The 22,220-nt window shown below is 37.5% G+C and overlaps 1 non-coding gene across 1 annotated transcript; it reads left to right on the top strand.

Moving 5' to 3' along the window:
• Positions 1 to 18,735: 18,735 nt before the first annotated feature.
• On the top strand, positions 18,736 to 18,897 carry LOC118760784 (U1 spliceosomal RNA). The gene has a single exon (XR_004996990.2). It is a non-coding gene; the product is annotated as a U1 spliceosomal RNA (small nuclear RNA).
• The last annotated feature ends 3,323 nt before the right edge of the window (positions 18,898 to 22,220 follow it).

The raw sequence follows: 22,220 nt of genomic DNA, 5'->3' as shown, positions 1-22,220 counted from the left end.
CACTCCTGGGCTAAATCCTGCTTGATCAACACAAGTGATTTTTTTTTTTTGAGTTATTTTTGGATTTGATTTGTAAGTATTTTGGTGGGATAGTTTTATCTATGTTCATCAAGGACATTGGTCTATAGCTTTCTCTTCTTTTCCTTCAACCCCTCTCCATCTTACTTCTTCTTCTTCAGTTACTTTCACAGTGTTCCTTAGCAGAAAACTAGATTACAATTGGAATAGCTGGAATTTATGCCAGAAATACCGATGTGCGATGCTGGCAACACAGGCAATTGCTTAATAACTTGACCCATATCCATCTTCCTCCCCTGATTGTTTTTTTATGATTATTATTTTCATTTTTCTGTTAATGCTGAGCTTATGTGAAATATGAATTTTGACTTATTGTATGTGTGGTATTTACATATGTTTTACGGATAACTTAGAGATGTGTATGTGTGTGTAATGTAAGTGTGTAAGAAAGGAAAGTGGTGGGGAGAGAGAGGTTGTATAGAGTCCATTTGATTCTCTCAGGTCTTGCTTTTAAAAGTTAGGCAGTATAAGAACTGCAGTAGTTTAGGTTTAATTTAATTTTCCTGTTGGTGAAATAGGATCCTGTAATTTTACACAATATTCACTACTGTAAGATGACGAGTCTGGGTAGTGAATCCACGTGCTGCTGTTGCTACCTCATGTGATTTCTGGACATCATTCTCTCTGACCTATGAATCTTTGCCTAATACTTTTATATTTCCTCACATGTACGAATTTAATCAGTACTTAACTGAATTCAATAGGAAACTTTTTACAGATCCTAGTCAACTTCTTAATTTTCGATTTTCTGCCCCATGGACTCCAGTGTCCTTGGCTTTTCCAGACACCATCATCATCTCTCAACCTATAAGAATTGTGAACTCTACAAGCAATTTGTATTTTGCACTGCTTCTGGAAGCTTTTTCTGGCCAGCAAGTTAGTATAAAACCTGCTGGACTAAGTTGATTTCTCCATCTCACTGTCCTTCTTTGCCTGGTGGCCAATTTAAGGAACACAATTATTTAATGCTTTTTTTTTCAGCTTTTCAGATCCTTTTTTAAATCTTTTTTTAAAAGTATCTTTGACTTCATAGAATCTATTTGAATTTTATGAAAAAATGCAAAATATTCTAAAAGTAACCTTTGAATTTGGAGAATATAATCATGTTAAATTTGCACTATTTAAACATTTTGAATGTCACTTTCTGGTCTTTTGTATTGATAAGTACTTCCATAATCCCTTTTGTTTCTGATATAATCACTCTTAAGAAAGAGTGGCTAACAATTTTTTTTCACCTAATTGTGGTTTGTTATTAGAACCCTAAAGATGCACATAGAATGAGAGGCAGAAACACAGGTTTTCTCAAATCAAGCTTTCCTCTGCTTCATGACTTTTTTCTTAGAGTCAGGTTCTTTATCAAGACAAATATAAATTCTATCTTTGTATTTAATACTACATTTGTGCCACAAAGATTCTGTAAATAAACCCAACACACGTTTTAGAACCATTGTCCACTTTGTAAAATACATACTGGCACTATCTTGATGGCTTAGATACTGCTGAGAAGAGATGCCGGATGAAATTCACTTTTGTTATCCAATCCTCTGTTGATGGGCATTTTGGTTGCTTCCATGTTTTTGCAATTACTGATTGTGCTGCTATGAGCATAGGAGTGCATGTTGGTTTCTCATAAAACAATTGTTCTGGATATATTCCTAGGAGTGCTATTGCTGGATCATACGGTATGTTGAATTTGAGTTGTTTGAATATTCTCCATACTGATTTCCATCGAGGCTGTACCAGCCTGCAGCCCCACCAGCAGTGTAGTAGGGATCCCTTTTCCCCGCAACCTCGCCAACAAGTGTTGTTGGTGCTTTTATTCATGTGGGCCAGTCTTACTGGCGTTAGGTGGTACCTCATTGATGTTTTAATTTGGATTTCCCTTATTGCCAGGGAACTTGAGCATTTTTTCATATGTTTATTTGCCATTTGGGTTTGTTCCTTTGTGAAGTGTTTGCCCATTTCCCGTGCCCATTTCTTGAGTGGCTTGCTTGTTTTGACATTTTGGTTGTTTTGTAGCTCTTTGTATATTCTGGAGATCAGCCCTCTATCACCTATGTCGTGTGCGAAGATCTTCTCCCATTCTGTGGGTTGCCTTTTTACTTTGTTGATTGTTTCTCTAGCTGTACAGAAGCTTCTTAGTTTGATGAGGTCCCAATTGTTTATTTTGGTCTTGATTTCCACTGCATCTGGAGTCTTTTTTAGGAAGTGAGGGCCTACCCCTAAGTGTTCCAGTGTGTTTCCAACATTTTCTTCCAAAAGTTTGAAGGTTTCTGGATGTAGGTTTAGATCTGTTATCCATTTAGATCTGATCTTAGTGTATGGTGAGAGATGTGGATCTATTTTTTTGTTTCTGCCGGCTATCAACCAGTTGTCCCAACAGCATTTATTGAACAGACCTTCCCATTTGCCTGGATTGTCATTTGTCTTTTTGTCAAAGATTATTTGGCTGTATCTGTGTGGGTTTCCTTCTGGCGTTTCTATTCTGCTCCATTGATCTTCCTCTCTATCTTTGTGCCAGTACCACGCTGTTTTGATAACCACTGCCCTATAGTATGGAATACTACTCAGCTATTAAAAAAAGCAAAATGCAGTTCTTTGTGGCCAAATGGGCCAAACTGGAAACCATCATGCTAAGGGAAATGAGCCAATCACAAAAGGTTAAATACCACATGTTTGCCTTAATTTAAGATGATATGATGTTATGTATAACATGTTATGTTTTGAATGTTATATGTTGTGTATAAACTAAATTGAAGTATAGGTGAGGTGGTCACAGAAGGTGGCTGGGAACTCGCATTTACTTTCAACATGTTGGTTACTCATTACTATGTCAATTAATTCCATAATGATGTAAATTTTTGCTGATGGTATGATGGAGCTTTCAATTGACTGGAATAATACTCTGCTAGCTCTGTCTTCAGACCAGAGAGGGTATACCTAAGAAGACGTTGAACTTGACTGGACAATAAGATGCTGGACTCTATGTTTGGTGTATGCTTGCAATGGGGGAATCTCAACTGAACTTGAGCTGTGGTTATGCAACAAGGTGGAGGAATCCACCATGGTGGGAGGGTTTGGGGAGGGGTGGGAGAACCCAAGTATCTATGTAACTGTGTCACATAATACAATGTAATTAATGAAGTTAAATAATAAAAAAAAAAATGAAACAAACAAACAAACAAAAAAAGAAATTCACTTTTGATTCTCTTCATACCACTTGAACTTCTCTGTTGCACTCAGTGAAGTGATGACACTTAATTTAGGGTGTCTCTTGGGAGATTTGTGTGATGTGGGGGAGATTGTTGCAATAACTTTATGTGTAGAATATATTTAGTATGTTTACTGTGCCTTTTAACATTTCAGAGCTGATACTCATATTTATAAATTACTGAGATTTTGATCTAAATCTAATGCAGTGGTTGGATATTCAAATATAAAACACCACAGTTTCTGGAAACTGCTGAATAATGTAGATAGCTTATTATAGTTGATAGTTCAGGGAGGGTTAGACATAGGTCTGTCTGTCTGTTTTCCACTCTTACGATTTCAAAAGCTGGAGCAAGAAAGACAGGACATTTATATAATAAAATAAAGGCAGTATAACTAAACATCAATTTGCACTAAGCAAAATGTAAGTGCTACTAAAGGAAAAGGCAAGAATACTTTGAAAGACTATCATAAATAATCAGAGTATTAACAGCTAGATAAATCAGAATTAAATAATTCTACTTTTTTTTCATTATTAATTCATTCAAAAGATTAGGTGGCAGAGAGGAAAGACAGAGACAGGGAAGAACCAGAATGAAATATCTTCCATTTTTGGTTTAATTCCCAATAGGCTGTAACAGGCAGGGCTGAGCTAGGCTGAAGACAGGAGCCAGAAACTCCATCCTGTTCTTTTACTTGGGTGTTAGGGGTTCAAGCAGTTATGTCATCATACTCTGACTTCTCAGATGCATTAGCAGGAAAGTGGATCAGAAGAAGAGTAACCTGGACACAAACACGCAGTCTACTACAGGTTACCAGCTTCAGAAACCTTCAGTATAACTCAGTGCACTGTAGTGCTAGCTCCAAGCCATTCAATTTCTAAACGTCTACAAATGGTATATTTAATAAAGTTGAGTTTTTAATTTTTCTTATATGATTTTTCAGGGCTCTCCAGAATCCAGTAATCCAGTAGGTATTACTCTACTGCTGTCATATTCTCATGAAAGAGGATTAACATGAACTTTACAGTGTGATCTTCCTGGTAATGAATCATGGCAGCCTTCCACATCGGCCTCAAAACCAGAGACTGTGAGTGCCAGATTATTTATCTTCAGTGCGAGGGTAATGATGGATGACTTTATGTGCTTCTATCAGTCTGTGATTTTGGATATATTTCTTGTATGAAGTCAAAAGAGTAGAAAAAAAAAATGCCTTTTCCTGGGGTAAAGCAAGTAGCAAAATCTGTATGTGAGTTAGGAGGAATAGTTTTCTTTTGGACAGTAGGATTCAGTTGATTATATAAATATAAGCAAGAGTTCAGCAGGATGTTGGGGACATCCCATAAACCTAATGCTGATAGTCTGCTGATGAAGTAGTGTGATATTTCAATATTAACAGTCACTTGGTCTACAGTGTTTGCATAATAGAGTATACATATGCAGAGAGCTCCACATAGGTCACTAGAAATGTCTTGAGATTATTCCTTGCACAGAGATTAACAGGTTTACAATTGATGGGACTTGGCTTAACGAAAAGGAAATCTGAGGTAAGCATAATCACATTGCTTTCTGTGAACTTGATTTTCAAACTAAAACAGTGTTAAAATTTGTAGATTGTTTGGTGATTACAGTAAAAATGTAGGTCTGAGAAAATAGTGAAGAGGAAAGAAGATAGGAGCTAAGGGTGATATCATTTTGGAGTGATAACAGATAATCGAAGTGACTTAAAATACATTAGTAAGCTAATTTAGAAAGCTGCTTCAGTTTTTATTTGAGTATTAAAAATTTTTTTGACAATAGGTGTTTTAAATCTAGCTGCTGATTCATCAATCAGTTCAGACACTATTTACTTGTGATAGAAGGAGTATACAGTCACACTCTTACCTTTCTATCAAAAATCTTAAGTTTGGACTTAGCGACTCACAAATGGGCTGTCATCATTGATAACCCTCACGACCTGCACAGGTTTGTAAAATTGGTTTGGCTTTTTATTGACTTAATGTTGAATGAATTAACATGATGAAATTTCACTTTCTGGTTTCTCATTTCTGTATATTGTAGATTACTGATATTGCAACTTCCTTAGAGATCTAGAATAGTAAGAAATTGTTTCTCTCCCTGACAATTTGGACTTAAACATATTCTTGAAATGTTCTTTTGATGGCATTCCTATCTCACTATATTATAGCTCCATATTAGTACATACATTTCCGAATACTTCTTGTTTGATGCACCATACTTGTCAGGTAGTTGTTAAATAAAATATTATTTCAAAAAATTTTACTAATATACACAAAACAGATAATCACTATACTTTTAATGTTTACTTTTTCCAATATAATGGCAAAATGCTCTCAAAATGAGTTCCAGTGGCTTCACTTCTGATCCAGCTGCTTGCTAATCTCTCTGGGAAGATTGCCTGAGAACTTGAGCCCTTCCACCTATATGGGAGAGACATATGGATTTCCAGGCTTATGATGTTGGCTTTGCCCAGCCTTGGTCAGAAAGATCTTCGTTTATGTCCTTTTATTTTTTTAAGATTGTTTGTTTTGAAAGTGAGAAAGGGAGACTGGTCTTCAGCTCCTTGTTTCTCTTCCAAGATGGCAGCAGCCATCAGCAATGAGTCAGACTGAAGCCAGAAGCCAGGAACCAGGAGCTGCTGCTTCCAGGTCTACCAAGTGGCTGTCAGAGACATAAAACTAGGATGTTTTCCATTGCTTCTCCCAGGCAATTAGGAAGGAGCTGGATCGTAAGTAGAGCAGCCAGACCCAAAGTCCATGTGTATTACCAGCCTCATAGGTGTTGACTTCACTTGTAACAAAGAATGTATTCCTTCTTTCTCAATTACAAACTCAGTTACTATGCCCTTTATACATCACACATATTTAAAATGACTATAACAGTCTTTCTAACTCTATAAAATTATTATGAAGCTTAAGGAAAATGTTGCTCACAAAATATTTAATGTGGTGGCCCAAACTGTTAAATATTCAATAAATTACTGAAATTTGAATATACTGTAAATGCATGTGCTGTAAAAAATTGCTATTGGTTGTGAACATAGTAAGATACAGGTATTTCCTTATTTCTCAACATCTCCCTCTCCTTCTTCGCACTCCTTTCTTGGAGGCCCATTAACCTTGCTCAGCTAATTTTCTAGCATATTCCATTGATTTACTATGAACTGTGTGCTGCTTCTTCATGTATTTATGTATTTTTTACACAATTAAGTTTTGTTCTTTGAGTCTCATCTAATTGCACTTTACTTTCTTCCATCACTTATCGTATAGGAGAGGGAATCTTATCTCCTAGCTAACAGATTAGTACGTACAAGAATAAGAACAACCGTGTAAATGAAAAAAATTTCTAACTCTATGATACTGAAACTCAAGTATCAAACAAATTAACAGTAGACATTAACAGTAGACAAATTATTATATACCTGAAAGTAGTAAATTCTAATGTCCCACGTTTAGTAGATATATTGTTCAAAACAATTTGATTTCTATTTTACAAGTAAGTAGAAGCTATGAATTTTTACAGAAAGAAATAACAAGTTTGTTACTGAAGTGCTAATTTGATCATTACACTGAATTTGCCTGTATTGAATGATCACATTATAGCTCACAGGTTTGTACAATGATTATATATCAATAACAAATTTTGAAAGCCCTAAAGATAATGCATATACCAAATTTTTTTGAAAAAATGCTTCTTATTTTTATAGTACGTATCTCTGATTGTCTTGTTCTGCAGATGAAAAATATGCTAATTTGACTGAATATCTGAAAGTGATTGAGCTTGCATTTAATTGCTGGATTTTATTGGTTTACTATTAGGAAAATGGGAATGTGAGGTAGATATAAAAGAAAGTTTGTTTTCATATGCAAGATTGTTGGCAAATATGCTCAATACATGTAATATGTGCATATACTAATTTGGAACTGTAGTCATTGTGCCATTTGCTAAATAGTTCCACTTCCACCTCCTGGAGGCATAAGAAGGTGCTTTATGTTCCCTCACCATCGGACTCAAACCAATAATCATCATCAGAATCGTCATGGGTCCATCGAAACAGAATCCTTATTTTCTTGTGGAAGATTTTTCTGAACTCCTTTCCTTCTGCCACAATGGCCACAACACTGGGTAATGACTTTCGCAGCAGTCTCAGTCTGTGAATACCCAACTTAGTATAACTTGGCCTAACCTGACTCATACAAAAACAAAGGACAGCTGAAATTAAATTTCACTACCGTGCAAAGTGTTAATGTTTATAGCCAAGTGTGTTCTGCTTAGATCCCCTGACAGAGGGCATAAAGACACTGCAAATCAATTGTTCCAAGATATGCATGACTTGACAAAATCTTCCCTGAGGAAAAGCAAAAGCAGAAGTGCTGTGTGTGAGGTGAGATTTATTACTGGGATTTAAAAACAATTTCTTTCTTCAAAAACTGCTATTGTTAGCCCAGATGGAAAAATCAGGAGAGACTGGCACTATTTGAGGGCATCTCATTAGGCTGTTTGTATTATTCTGTCATTTTATCAGTGACAAAGTATGTGCCATTGTCATGAGTTCAGATCAGGAACCCTCAATCTAAAATGTTACCAAAAGTGTTTCTGTTAAATGACTGGCTAAGCCACACTTCAGTCGACGCATTTGACAACATTCCATGTGGCTTCTCACAGAGTAGACTACGTTTGAAGGAACATATTCAAGGTTAAGTCATCTCTAAAATATAAAAGTGCTTTATGAGAAACTGCTTCAAAGATTACTTACAATCACCTTAAAGCAACATTATCATCAGAGACTGCATTGACTTAATGGAAAGGGGTTGTTTAAAAAGCGAATAATGTGTACTATCCCCCACTTTCTGTTGTATGCCCCAAGCTTTCTGGTATAACATGATGCTAAATTATTACCTTCAATTTTTCGTTCATGAAATCTAGCTCTTTAAGTTTCCTACTGCACAATAAATTAGTGAGGTTTGAGGCAACATCGGGCTATTTTACACTGTTATTATTTATCTTTGATGAATCTGTTTTTGTTTATATAAAGGGTGAATTTTTTCTGTTATTTTTGTGTGTTTTTGTTGACAACCAAATTTGCTCCACTATTACTGTGTGATTCTTATTTTACAACTTGGTATTTTTAGCTTCTTGAAAAGAATATTTAGAAACAGGAACCTTTTCCTGAGGAACTTCCACTGCTCAATTACTTCTTGGGCTTCCCAATTTTACACGCAAAATCCTCTATAATTCTGAAGCAATTGCATTTCTGTCAGTGGGAATTATCAAGATTAGTTAGTTAAGATTTCCATACTGATGCTGATTTACAAATTTTCAAACATATAGATATTGTAAACCATGATTTATAGAAAGTGCATTGACTTTATAACTAGATAATAATGATCAGTCCCTGGAAGATTTTAAAGGCTTCAGTTATTGATAACTATATTCAACATTTACCCCTTAAAAATTAATATTTCCATTTAGATGTTCTGTTGGGTTCTTCTCAAATATGATTCCGTTACCACTGATCACAATTAGTTGCTACTCCTATGTTTTCTACATCAGAATCATACCAACGTGCACTAATTACCTTTGGATTTAACCTTATCTATTGCCTCCACATAAATCTCTCAACAAATTAATAATTCAGTAAATTGTGTTTATACTCTTTTTTCTTCTAGTCACCTCCCCCTTATATTGTCAAATCATATTCAAAAGTAGGTTTTTAAAAAAATATATATATATAAAAAATATATATATATATACATATGTATATATATATATTTGAAAGGCAGCAAGACAGAGAAAAAGGGGGAGAAAGGGAGGGAGGGAAGTGGGAGAAAATAGAGAGAGAGAGAAAGAGATGAAGTCCTGAGCAGGCCGAGATCAGGAGCCTGGAACTCAGTGCTGGTCTCTCAGATGGCTGACATGGACACAGCTTCTTGAACCATCGTCAGTTTTTGTGGATCATAAGCAGAGTGCCTGGGATTCTGGCATTGCAAAGGGTAGCTTAAACTGCTGTACCACAATGTTGACCCATAGAGCCAGATTTTATGTCTTTTCCTGGCTAATAGAGCAATTCTAGATGGCCTCACTGTTTTCTATATTTCTTTTCATGCCACACAGGCTAATATAATGGGCAGAATGCTGCAGCACATGAGCTGTCATTTTCTTACTATTAGTTTAAGCAAATGCAATGAATTATCCATAGTTTTGGATAAGTCATTCTCCAACGTAAGTTTAAGTTATTGAAGTTGGAAAAGACCCACTCAGACCTTTAGATATTTGCTTTTCCAATTGCATGAACTTTTCTAATATATTAACAGAAATGAACAATAAATTTAGCCTAACACATGTAGAAATCTCTTATTGTTGTCAGGGAATATTAATATGGACCAAAGAATCTAAATTAACTTGATCTTATGTATGAGCATGGACGTATTCTCTGTTGTATTCATGACCTCAGATTATATGAAATGCCTGAGTGCCAGACAGCTCTCTGGAATGTCCATGAACTGGCAGCTTAGACGATTAGCACAGTCATGACATCGGTGGCATTCTTCTTATGTCATCTCTTGCTAAACAGGAGAGCCTGGAAATATTTTATGTAAAGATCCATTTTATTTTCTATCTGTGGTTTTCTGAAACTTTCATACAGAATTATTTTGGTCCTTTTGAGTTCTAATCTATTTCTTAAATAAATTTGCTAGGGCTGGTGTTGTGTTATATAAGGTTAAGCATCTGCCTACATTGTCAACTCCCTGCCAATGCACCCAGGAAAGCAGCAGAAGTTGACGGTTGTATTCCTAGTTGAGCCCCTGCACCAGTGTGGGAGATGTGAAGAATTTTGGGTTCTTTGCTTCAGTTGCAGTCACTTGGGACTTGGGAAATGAACCAGAAGGTGGAAGAACATCTCTCTCCCTCCATTTCTCCCTTTTTTCTCTTTCTTCCTCTGAAACTTGCATTGAATTCCTAGCTCCTGATTTTAGCCTGAACTATCGCTGGGTGTTGCAGACAAAAACAGAAGATCTCTTCTGTTTCTATCTTTCAAATTAATAAAATAAATAAATAAAATTTAAAAAGTGCTGAGGGCTATATTGATCTTTCTAATTCAACCTGATTTTGCATGTCAATTTTTCAGGCAAATGACAATTTCTGCTGTTTGTTTCCAGGTTATAAATCCACGATAACTTTACTATATATGTGTGTGTATATTTATCCGGAGCAAGAGGTGGTCAGCCTTTGTAATCACATTGCCAGGTTTCATATGTCACAGCAATATTTATTCAAAATACGAAAATGATTCTAAAATGTGATCTTTGTATTATTAACTTTCTTTACCTGAAAAACAAAAATACTGTTTTCTAAATAATTGATTTGTTATGTATAGTGTAACTTCCTTCATCTATTGAGGCAATTTTATGAAAAGGAGAATAAGGCAGCGTCAGGAGTTCTTAAAGCATATGCCGAGAGAAACTGTCTTTACTTTTTCAAGGAAAATCTACCATTTTACAACACTAGATCATTTTTTGAGTTCCACATAAAATCACATTCATTTCTGTATATTTTAATTCTATTTTACATTTATATATTTCTGTATATTAACTTTTAGGTCAGCTGCTTAGTTACCACTTTGGAAGAAACTATATTAATATTTAATCTTAATTAGCTTTAGTTTTGAAATTAAGCAAAATTGATCAAAGTACAAAGTTGACATTCAATACACTTTATCCATTAGAAAACTTCCCTTTAGGGCCCGCTGGCGTGGCCTAGCGGCTAAAGTCCTCGCCTTGAATGCACCCCGGGATCCCATATGGGGGCCGGTTCTTATCCCGGCAGCTCCACTTCCCATCCAGCTCCCTGCTTGTGGCCTGGGAAAGCAGTCGAGGACGGCCCAAAGCTTTGGGACCCTGCACCAGTGTGGGAGACCCGGAAGAGGTTCCAGGTTCCCGGCTTCGGATCGGTGCGCATCGGCCCGTTGAGGCTCACTTGGGGAGTGAATCATCGGATGGAAGATCTTCCTCTCCGTTTCTCCTCCTCTCTGTATATCTGGCTGTAATAAAATGAATAAATCTTAAAAAAAAAAAAGAAAATTTCCCTTTAGCAAGACACTTATGGAACAACTAGTGTTGATGTCCTAAGGAAGTTATCATATTGATTCCAAAACAACTTATAATCGAATCCATTATTGACATCCTTGCAGTATTTTTCTTTGTTCAACAGCTAATACTCATGCTGGTGAAATCATAACACTTGAAAAACACTGATTCAATATTGAACCCAGTAAGTTAGTTTCAATAGCATGTTATTTGAAAGAGGTAGACATTTGAAGACCATTGCATACTCATACATAGAAATTACAGAATTTGGAAGAAGGAAACAATGTTACTAACACTAAAGCAACTTAGGAAAGAAGCCATTGAGAGCAACGTATTTCACATAACCTACAAAACCAGTTTGAAATATATTGGGTAGAATGTATAGATATTCATAAGTAATGACAACATCTCGTATCTGTAAACTGATTTTAACTTATAAATATCCTAAATTGAAAGCACATGTACGGCCTGGCACAATGGCTCAATGGCTATATCTTCACATTGCAAGTGCTGGGATCTCATGGGCACTGGTTCAAATCCTGGTTGCTTCATTTCCCATCAAGCTCCCTGCTTGTTGCCTCAGAAAGCAGTAGAGGATGGCCCAAAGCCTTGGGACCCTGCACCTGTGTGGGAGCCTGGAGGAAGCTCCTGGCACTTGGCAGCAACAGCCATTGCAACCTTTTGGGCAGTGAACTGATAGGTGAAAGATCTCTCTGTCTCTCTTTCTCTCTGTAAATCTGATCTGTTTTTCCAAGAAAAATAAGTAAAGTTTCAAAAAAAAAAAAAAAGGAAAGAAAAAGAGGGGCCTGGTGCGATAGCATAGCTGTTAAGGTCCTTGCCTTGAACGCACCAGGATCCCATATGGGTGCCAGTTCTTATCTCGGCAGCTCCACTTCCCATCCAGCTCCCTGCTTGTGGCCTGGGAAAGCAGTTGAGGACGGCCCAGAGCATTGGGACCCTGCACCCGTGTAGGAGACCTGGAAAGAGTTCCTGGCTCCTGGCTTTGGATCGTCACAGTGCCGGCTGTTGCGGCCAATTGGGGAGTGAATCATCAGATAGAAGATCTTCCTCTCTGTATCTCCTCTTTTCTGTACATCTGCCTTTCCAATAAAAATAAACAAATCTTAGAAAAAAAAGGTAGTGCATGTACTGCTCTTTAGCTACTGAAGATTCATTCTTATTGAGCAACTCAATACACTGTAAAACATCAGTTGTTCACCGCGGTAATGGAGTTGTGGATTGGTTGCTGGCACCTAGCATTGCTGAGCATTGATAATCCAAGACAACATCAATATTAAAAATTCATAGTGTGATTATTATTCAAATGCATATCACTTTTTTTTAATCATCAGGAAGCAAAATACCAGGGTGAACATTATGTCCTAGCAGGTAAAAAGTCAACACTTGTATTGCCAGCCAGCGACCCAGCTGAGTATTGGCTCAGGTCTCAGTTGCTCTGCTTTGGATTCAGCTCCCACTGGTGAGCTTTGAAAAGTATGAGAGGATGGCTTAGATGCTTAGCCCCTGTCACCCACATAGAAGACCTGGAGAAGGGTTCTGGCTCCTGGTTGTAGCTGGCTCAGCCCTGCACATTGCAATTACTTGTGAAGTGAACCAAAAGGTGGATGATTTTCTGTTTCTCTGGAACTCTGTCAAATATCTAAATAAATTTTAAAGGAGAGAATTTAAAAATAATATTAAACTGAATGATCATAAGTTGAGGAGACCCTGTAAACTATATTGAAAGTAAAAATGCCTTTTGGGGGGTCTGGTGCAGTAGCCTAGTGGTTAAAGTCCTTGCTTTGAAGCACCAGGATCCCATATGGGCACAGGTTCTAATCCTGGCAGCCCTCCCTTCCCATCCAGTTCCGTGTTTGTTACCTGGGAAAGCAGTCTAGGATGGCCCAAAACCTTGGGACCCTATACCCGTGTGGGAGACCTGGAGGAGGATCCTGGCTTCAAAACAGCTCTGAAGCCTTTGGGTTCACTTGGAGAATGAATCAGTGGATGGAAGATCTTCCTCTCTGTTTCTCTTCCTCTCTGTGTATCTGACTTACCAATAAAAATAAATAAGTAAACCTTTCTGAAAATGCCTTTTTTTCTATTTTATATACATAAAACCTAAACCATATACCTACCATACCTAGCTTAGAAATAAATTAGTGTAATTGTCACGTAAATGAGTGAAAAATGCATGTGACTGGTATTAATTCATTTTAATACCAAATTTTCAGAGAGGGGAGAGAGATTGTTTCTAACAATGAGTTAACTTTTTAAATGACTGCTATAGGCCCTAAGGCTCCAGCCTGGGGCGGGGAACTGACCCTAGGTTCTGTATCTGTGTGGCAGGAGCAGGGTTACTGGGGTCAGCATGTGCTGCCTCCCGGGAAGCTGGAACCAGGGACAGAGCCAGGAGTCAAACTCAGGTGCTCTTGTGTGGGATGCAGGCATTTTAACCAGTGTCTAAGCTATCAAGGATAAACGCTGGCTCCATGGTTAGCATTTAGCATTCAGTCACACACTCACTCTGAAAATGATTAATTATCTCAGTGGGAAATGATGTAGTGGCTATGATTTCTTTAAGTAGAAGACAACAACTTATTTTACATAAATATACAGAGATTAACATGATAATGTAGGGGCCCCAACTCATCCTCTGCTTACAACTCTAACATCTCCTAAAAGGGCTGTGATTGTAGTCCTGGCTGCTCTACTTATAATCCAGTTCCTTGCTAATGGTCTGGGAAAGCAGCAGTAGTTGACCCAAGTCTTTGGACCCCTGAACTCATATGGAAGACTCCATAAGAACCTCTTGGCTTCCAGTTTCAGACAAGCCCAGCCCTGGCTTTTGCAACTAATTGGGAAGTGAACCAGCAGATGGCACATCTCTCCATCTCCCTATCTCTCTGTAAATCTGCCTTTCAAATAAAAGTAAATAAACCTTTAAAAATGATAATATAGGAACACTAAAGAAATTGTTCTGCTGTTTTCTTTCAGAGAGAGTATGCAATTCACATCGTTCTATTAAGTTCCATTTCAGGCATGACTGGATGACTTTCCTGTAGGTTTTGAGTGCCAGACCTGTGAAGAAACAAGCAAAGCTTACAGATGCACTGTTTATGTCTTAGAGGGATTTGGGTCTTTTACTTTCAGAAGAGTGATGTGAGTCTGGGTCTGGCTCTTACTAATTTACCAAGGAACCTAACACAAACTTGAATTCAAAGGTCAAATCTGCTATTTACGCACCATATGCCCTTAACAAAGTAACATAACCTTTTCTGTTTTAGTTCAGTTTGTTAGTAAGAAAAACTGCAGGTTTTGATGAACAAAAAACAGAAGAAAAACATAAATAAAGCACCTCACAGTACCTGAAATACAGGTGCTGCTCCCTAACCGGAGTTTTCCTTCTTCCTTCTTGTTGCTCTTTCATAAAAGAGATCAATTTCTTCTCCATAACAGTCTTTATCTTTCAAAGACACACAGTGTTAATTAAAGTCTTCCAGATATTTCTCATATCCAAATATTTTAATTAACAAGTATTATTGTGTTAAATATATTTTGTATATGATAGTGTTGCTTGAATTAGTTTATTTTTGTTCCTGGGTGATATTTAGTTCCACCATAAAGATTTACTGCAAGAGGAATATTTTTGTTTGATCCCTAATTCATTTTCAGTGTGTTCCTCATACTCATATATTGGCTATTTTAAATATACTTAACATTCCATGGTTTATTTTTTCCCTTTTTTTTGAATCAACAGATTACTTTATTGCCACAATCTTCTTAGGCTGTGTGTCTTCTTTTGATTATTTTAAACTATGTGCAGCCTAAGCAGAATGCTTGTGTCTTTTATGAAAGAGAAATGACTATGCAATGCATTCACTCATGTATCCTGTTTCTTTGTTCCCTAACAAAGGCAGTATTTTTCATTTATCTGTGATCATTAAACAAAAAGCCAATTACTGCTTTCTGAGTTCTATGTACTAAACATCCATTTTTTGTCACTTGTTAAGGCATTTCATTTATTTACCTGGGTAGTATCATATCACATGGTTTGTATTGGGGCAGAGCAGAAGGGACCCCAGTACCCTGCCAAAGCCAAGTGGACATTCCATCCAATGTTGGAATACTGTGTCTGTGCGGAAGGTCAACATTTGGCATGAGCTCCATCTGTCCCCACAGAGGCTCTCCCAAGAAGCTCCTCGTCAGGACCAACCCTCCCACACTACATATTTCTGCAGGCCTCAGGAAGGACGAGCCTCCTTTTCAAAAGGACTTCTGAGAAGGAACCCCTCGCTCCAGTCCTATGTCGTCCGCACTAAAATGCAAAGCATTTTTTCTAATCAAAATTTGAACCAGCTTGTTATGCAGGGATACTAGTCTCTTGAGACGCCCCAGTGCTTCCCCATCCACTGTGAGACGCCCCACCTGGAGAACACTGCGCACAAGCTCAGCTTGAAGAAAGGAGGAATGTGAGGAATGATGCAAACATTGACCTTGAAGAAGCCTGACATTTTAGACTCAGTATCATTTTAAACATTTTCTTCCCCTAGGTCTCAGCTTCCTTAAGATCCGTGTGCGCTTTAGGACCAAATTATGTTGTCTGCCAATCTGCTGTAACTTTGTAAAGTTACAAGACTTGTTCCCATCCAATCCGCTGCAACCTCAATGCACCATACCTGACAGCCCTATCCACCAACCCCTGATAGCCCCTCCACCCGGCCCTCACCAATCCCTTGTGGTTCCGACAACAACCCTATCCACCAGTGCCTCCTGACCTGCCTGTGGCCCTGTCTACCAATTCCACATGGCCCCATGATGCCCTCCTCCAGCTATAAAAAGGCATACTTCCTCGTGCCATCCCTTCATGTGGGGCCCTTCCCTCACCCCCTGCTCTCCTTCATTCTACCCCCCACCCGCCTTTGGAGCCCCCTCCTGCCACTATGGCAGGAGACGTCTCTCTTTCCCTCCCTCTCTCTGGGTCCGCTTCAGTCCCCAATCCCGCGTGGCTCCCTGTATCTGGAGTTTCGGCTTGTTGCAGGTAACTGAAAAGAGTTTCTCTGGAAAGCGCTGACAGCTACCTCAAAACCAGCTAGCATTGTGGAGTCTATCACTATTCAAAAATACTATTCAAGTCATGTATCTGTTTAGATAGTGCATTTGCTGTATGTCATTTGTAACTTTGATAAATGATGTCCCTAGCTTTAACAACACAATAGAAAAAATAGATACGGCGCAGTACTGTCTTTTGCATCCTTAGAAATCACCCAGCTGATTGATTTCAGTCCCATTCACCATGTTTCGGAAAAAAATAACTTGTCTGATTTTTGGTCTGATAAACTGTGGTTAGATCTTACCTTTATTTTTTCTTATAGTTACCTGTATTTGATAAGGAATATTATTAAGTACCTTATTGGTTCCTGCACCTGTCTTTTTTTTTTTTTAATATCTACCAATCTACCATAATTCCCAAGATAATGATGTGATTAAGTGAGAGTGTGGCTTAAATCAATATTTAACAGCTCGTGATTGTAGAAGTTTTTTCAGGATCAACCTTAAGTTATCTTGCCTATAGTCTCTTTATTTTGCTTTTGGCCTCCCTTGTGAAAGTAAGTGTTGCGTTTGCTAGTTTTGTAGGCATTATTCTCAGTTATTCTTATATTCTCATCGTGACTCAGTGACAGTTTTTAGATCTAGCGTAGCTAGCCTGATTTAGAACATGAAACAATTTCAAAAAGTTGTTTTCTATATGTTTATTACAATATTATTTACTAAAATACAAACAACAGACTACTACTCAATCATAAACAAGAATGAAATCCAATCTTTTGCAACAAAATGAATACAACTGGAGACCATAATTCCTAGGGAAACAACCCAACCCCAAAGAGAAAAATGTCACATTCTCTCTGATATCTGCTAGTTAATATGGAATATAAATAAAGTGTAAGAATGAAACTGACATTTTTTGATTTAATGTCTTAGCATATATCTACACTGTTAAACAGTAGTGTTTCTACTTTTTAACTTGAATGCTATGTTTAGTGAGGCATTAAATGTGTTATTAAAAGTAAATTGGGGCCTGGTACCGTGGCTTAGCAGCTGAAGTCCTCGTCTTGAATACGCAAGGATCCCATATGGACACTGGTTCATATTCCAGCAGCTCCACTTCCCATCCAGTTTCTTGCCTGTGGCCTGTGTTAGACCCGAGTGGGCAGGGGCCAGGGGCCCTCGCCCCTTGACGAACGGAGCCCTCCGGCAGACACGAGACAGGAGACCAAGAGATGCAATCACGCATGAGGCAAGGTTTATTTCGCACGGGCTTTTGGGCGTTCCCGCTGGTTCGAGTAAGGAGTCACCCCGAGCCGCACAAGCTGGGTCTTTTTATAGGATATGGGAAGCAGGAAGCGGGGTTACAGAAGCAGATGCATAGTTACAGGGATCCCATTGGCACCTTTCCACACAAGGCTATGATTGGTACAGGAGCTGGCCCTGCTTAAAGCAGTCTTCAAGAATGGCTCAGTGTCTGAGAAATGGAAACTTATCTCTCTTTTGTAAAATAGAAACTTGGGAAACTGAAACTTACTGTTCCAAGCTCTTGGAAAGCACCCAACGGCTCCTAGCTCTCTATCTTGCAAGGTCTTCTGTAGCTCCTTATCTCACAAGGTCTTCTGCCTGCAGGCATCCTATTGACCCTTTTTCTGCTGGAGCTAAATTTGGGCTCTACACCTGGAAAAGCAGTCCATGAGGGCCCAAAGCCTTGAGACCCTACATCCATGCGGGAGACCTGGAAGAATCTCCTGGGTCCTGGTTTCGGATCAGCACAGCATCAGCCGTTGCGGTCACTTGGGGAGTGAATCAGTAGACGGAAGATCTTCCTTTCTGTCTCTCCTCCTTTCTCTCTATATAACTTTGCAATAAAAATAATAGCTAAATATGTTTAAAAAGTAAATTGTAATTGTGTTATAAAAACTAAAGAAAAAATGGTAAGGAAGTGGTATTGAAAGAAAGAGAGAGAAGAAGAAAAGAATGTGTGATTATCTTCTTAGGTAATCTGAAATACATGAAATCTATCCTCTTTATATTAATGAAAATTTAATTACACATTCCAACTCACGTTGAGTATAACAATGGAAAATGTCTTCCTATATTGGTGTTCATCCTGCTATTTAGTTCAGTGATCCTTTCACTTGACAGAGAACGAACTATGAACTATAGTGTTTAGTTTTTGCCATTCAAATCATCAGTCATTGGCTTTAATTCCTCTTTGGGAAAAAATTTCTCAGACACAAAAAATTATAATCATCAATGCTATTGCCCAACCTAAACATTATTTTCTTATAGTTACGTGACAGGGGAGATACCATGATCATGCAGGTGGTTTTCCCAGGGCGAGGCTCATCCCTTGCACTTGGGACGTGCTGACTCCTGCAATTTCCCCAAATACGGGAAAATCGACTGCATAATTTGTGGTAGTAGGAGACTGTGTTCACGCTCTCCTCTGAAAAACAAAACAAAACAAAACAAAACAAAACAAAGCGAAAAAGTTTATTTTCTTGGGTCTTTTGTGTTAGAAATTACCACAAAAATATCTTTAATGTTGAAATGCTATAGCAAGTTTATTTGGGGGTGTTAATATTAATATTATAAATGTTTTTATTTTATAATACCAGGTTATACTTATCCTTGATTATTTGTAAACTTTTTTATATGCCATTTTAAAATATAAGCACATTAAAATGCAACAGCTTCTAGGAGATTCTACATGGCATTAGGTCTCAAACTAAATTTGGATTTAATTGGTGCTAGATTGTAGTTTTTTGCTCTGAGTCACTGGTTCTACTAGTGTCTTAGTTTTGTCATCTGTGAAAACGAATGCAATGAAAAAACCTACTTCAGCTGTTGACTTAAAGTGGCACTGAGGGCTTCCTCTCATAGGTAGGGAGCATTGAAAACCTCTTTCTCCAGCTGTTTGAGTAAATAACTTTTTACACAAAGAACAAAAATGAAACCTAGATGAACATGTCTTCATGTGCCAAAAAGTAACATCTTTTTTTTTAAGTGAGCATTAATTGTTGATTTATATTTAAGCTAATTATGCATCCATTATCTGCTTTTAAAGAGAATTGTTCACAATTTCTGATTTAAATGCAATGTGTCTCCAGATGGATTTTTGAAATATATGTACGTATATATGTCTGTATGTATTTATGAAACGCAAGAGAAAGACAGACAGTTACAAGAGCTGTAACTGGGCTGATCAGAAGCCAGGTGCCAGGAGCTTCTTCCAGGTCTCTCATGCATGTGCCGGATCCCAAGGCTTTGGGTCATCCTCTGCTTTTTCAGGCCACAAGCAAGGAGCTGGATGGAAGTGGCACATCAGGGACATGAACTGTATCCCAGTGCATACAAGGCAAGAATTTAGCAACTGAGCCGTCATGAAAGGCCCCAAAATTAACATCTTAAAACCATATGGTGAAAGCTTTTAAAACCCACAAAAATCATAATGACATTAAATTGGAGTATGCAGTTAAAGAATTGGAGCAGGAGGTAGGGTAAATATAATAATTGTACTGGCTTGTTCTTTGTTAAGTGTCATTAAGTGATTTGGAGAAGCCTTTTGTTGGGATAAATATGTCAGCTTGCTTTAAATGGACATTGGATTGGATTGCATCCAACACAGTGTTGTTATTTGATTTTGACACTTGAATGTTTGGATAACATGAATATAGTTCCTACATAAGACTATATTTGCATGTGTGAAATGATTAAATTGCTATAATCGCTCTCTTTTTTTAACAATTAATTTATTTTTATTGGAAAGTCAGATATACAGAGATGAGGAGAGACAGAGAGGAAGATCTTCTGTCCGATGATTCACTCCCCAAGAGGCTGCAATGGCTGGAGCTGAGCCAAGTGCTTCTTGCGGGTCTTCCACATGAGTGCAGGGTCCCAAGGCTTTGGGCTGTCCTTGACTGCTTTCCCAGGCCACAAGCAGGTAGCTGGATGGGAAGTGGGCTGCCGGGATTAGAACCGACGTCCATATGGGATCCTGGGCGTGCAAGGCGAGGACTTTAACCACTATGCCGAAAATTGTTTTAATCTCTTACATGGTTTTGGACCTTTATCTTGTTGTATGCACTCTAGGCTTGTACTATTAGGGTTCCTTTTCTCAGAGAATATTCAAATGTTTATAGCAGTTTTGGAAAATGTTTTTGCTGCCAGTTTTGTTGATTCATAGCAGTATATATTGTATTAATATAATCTGTACTTTAATTAAAATCATATCCTTGCTCTATAATATTTTCATTGAGAGTGATGGGCTCTGATTTAAATTTTAATGATATTGCTGACAGTGATTTTTGGAATGTCAACTTTCAACCCAAATTTTGGAGCCAAAAGACAATTATAAGTGACTCCAGATGCTCCTGATAAGTAAAAGGATGTAAGCAACAAAACTTAGAAAGTGGAAAGTGTAAGTGAAACATATGAGAAATGTTATTAAACATTGATTTTTGAGACATGGAGATCTATTGATGTGGTACTACCCTAGGAAGTCATAAAGTATTAATGGACAGTAGATTATTTGTTAAAAATGTGGGATCCATCCAATTTAGGAAAACGCTCACTGGAAAAAGTTAACCAGTCTGTATTGAGTGAGCCCTGCTATTTTTGTTTGTTTTTTGTTTTATGTCACAGTTTAATTGGCAGTAGGGTCTCCCTGAACAATCCTGAACTTGTCTGATCTCGGAAGCTAAGCATGATGAGGCCTGGTTAGGACGAGGTTGGGAGAGCCCTACTATTTTTAACTGGGTAAATAAACTGTTAAGATCAAGTAGTACCAAATCAAGGAGGCTACTACTTCCTTCAGGAAAGGTATCACCCAAGTCTGTATCCTGTTTTGATGATCAATATTTAAATATATAACAAGTTTGTCATAGGAGGTTGATAATACATTTCCCCAAATTCTACAAATTCTGATATACCAATAGAGTAGAATCTGGCAAAAGTAACCCAAGGAAGGGTGTATTGAGTAACATGACACTGTAGTAAGAATCTCAGAGCCACTTGTCTGGATTTAGTAACACTTAAACAAACCTAAATTTTATCTGTCGAAGGATTAAATTGGCTCTCTTAATAACACTTTAACATGAGGATTGATGAGAATTGTGTTGTAATAATATCATACATTTGCTGTGATCCTGACAGTCTAATATATTAATCAATCCTTAAGAAAAAGGAAATTTAATAAATATTATAGTGAAAGAAAATGAATTAGAGTCCTAAGGAAAGATACAATATTATGAAACTTCTAAAATGAGTAGAGCATTTAAAACAGACAGATAAATGTATTATGCTCCTAAGCTCACCTACAAGTAAATGAAAAGAATAAAAAAAGTTATCGTCTGGAAATCCAGCTTAAAATATTTTTGTTTTTAATACAAACAGAACAGATTTTATGCATTCCAAATGTATAGTTCAAAAAGAAAATCACACTTTCCTTGCTCTCCTGTTTCCCAATTCCCAAACCCCTTCCCTCCTTTCTCTCTTCAACAGTAGTTGTAAAGTCATAATTTTCATCTATTTTGTGTTAATAATCTTCATCTTCCATTAATCATAATATTCAACATGTAAAATGTTAAAGGCCGAAAGAATGCATTTCAGCCAAGGCATGTAAACATAGGGTAAAAATGACCATCCTATTGCACATTTGGCTTATTTCACCAAACATAATGGTTTATAGTTGCATCCATGTTGTTGCAAAAGACAAAATTAGTCTTTTTTTATGACTGAGTAGTGTTTTAAAGTGTGTTTACATTATATT

This window comes from Ochotona princeps, chromosome 8 (assembly GCF_030435755.1).
Source record: "Ochotona princeps isolate mOchPri1 chromosome 8, mOchPri1.hap1, whole genome shotgun sequence".
NCBI lineage: Eukaryota > Metazoa > Chordata > Mammalia > Lagomorpha > Ochotonidae > Ochotona > Ochotona princeps.
This window is presented reverse-complemented; position numbering and strand designations above follow the sequence as displayed.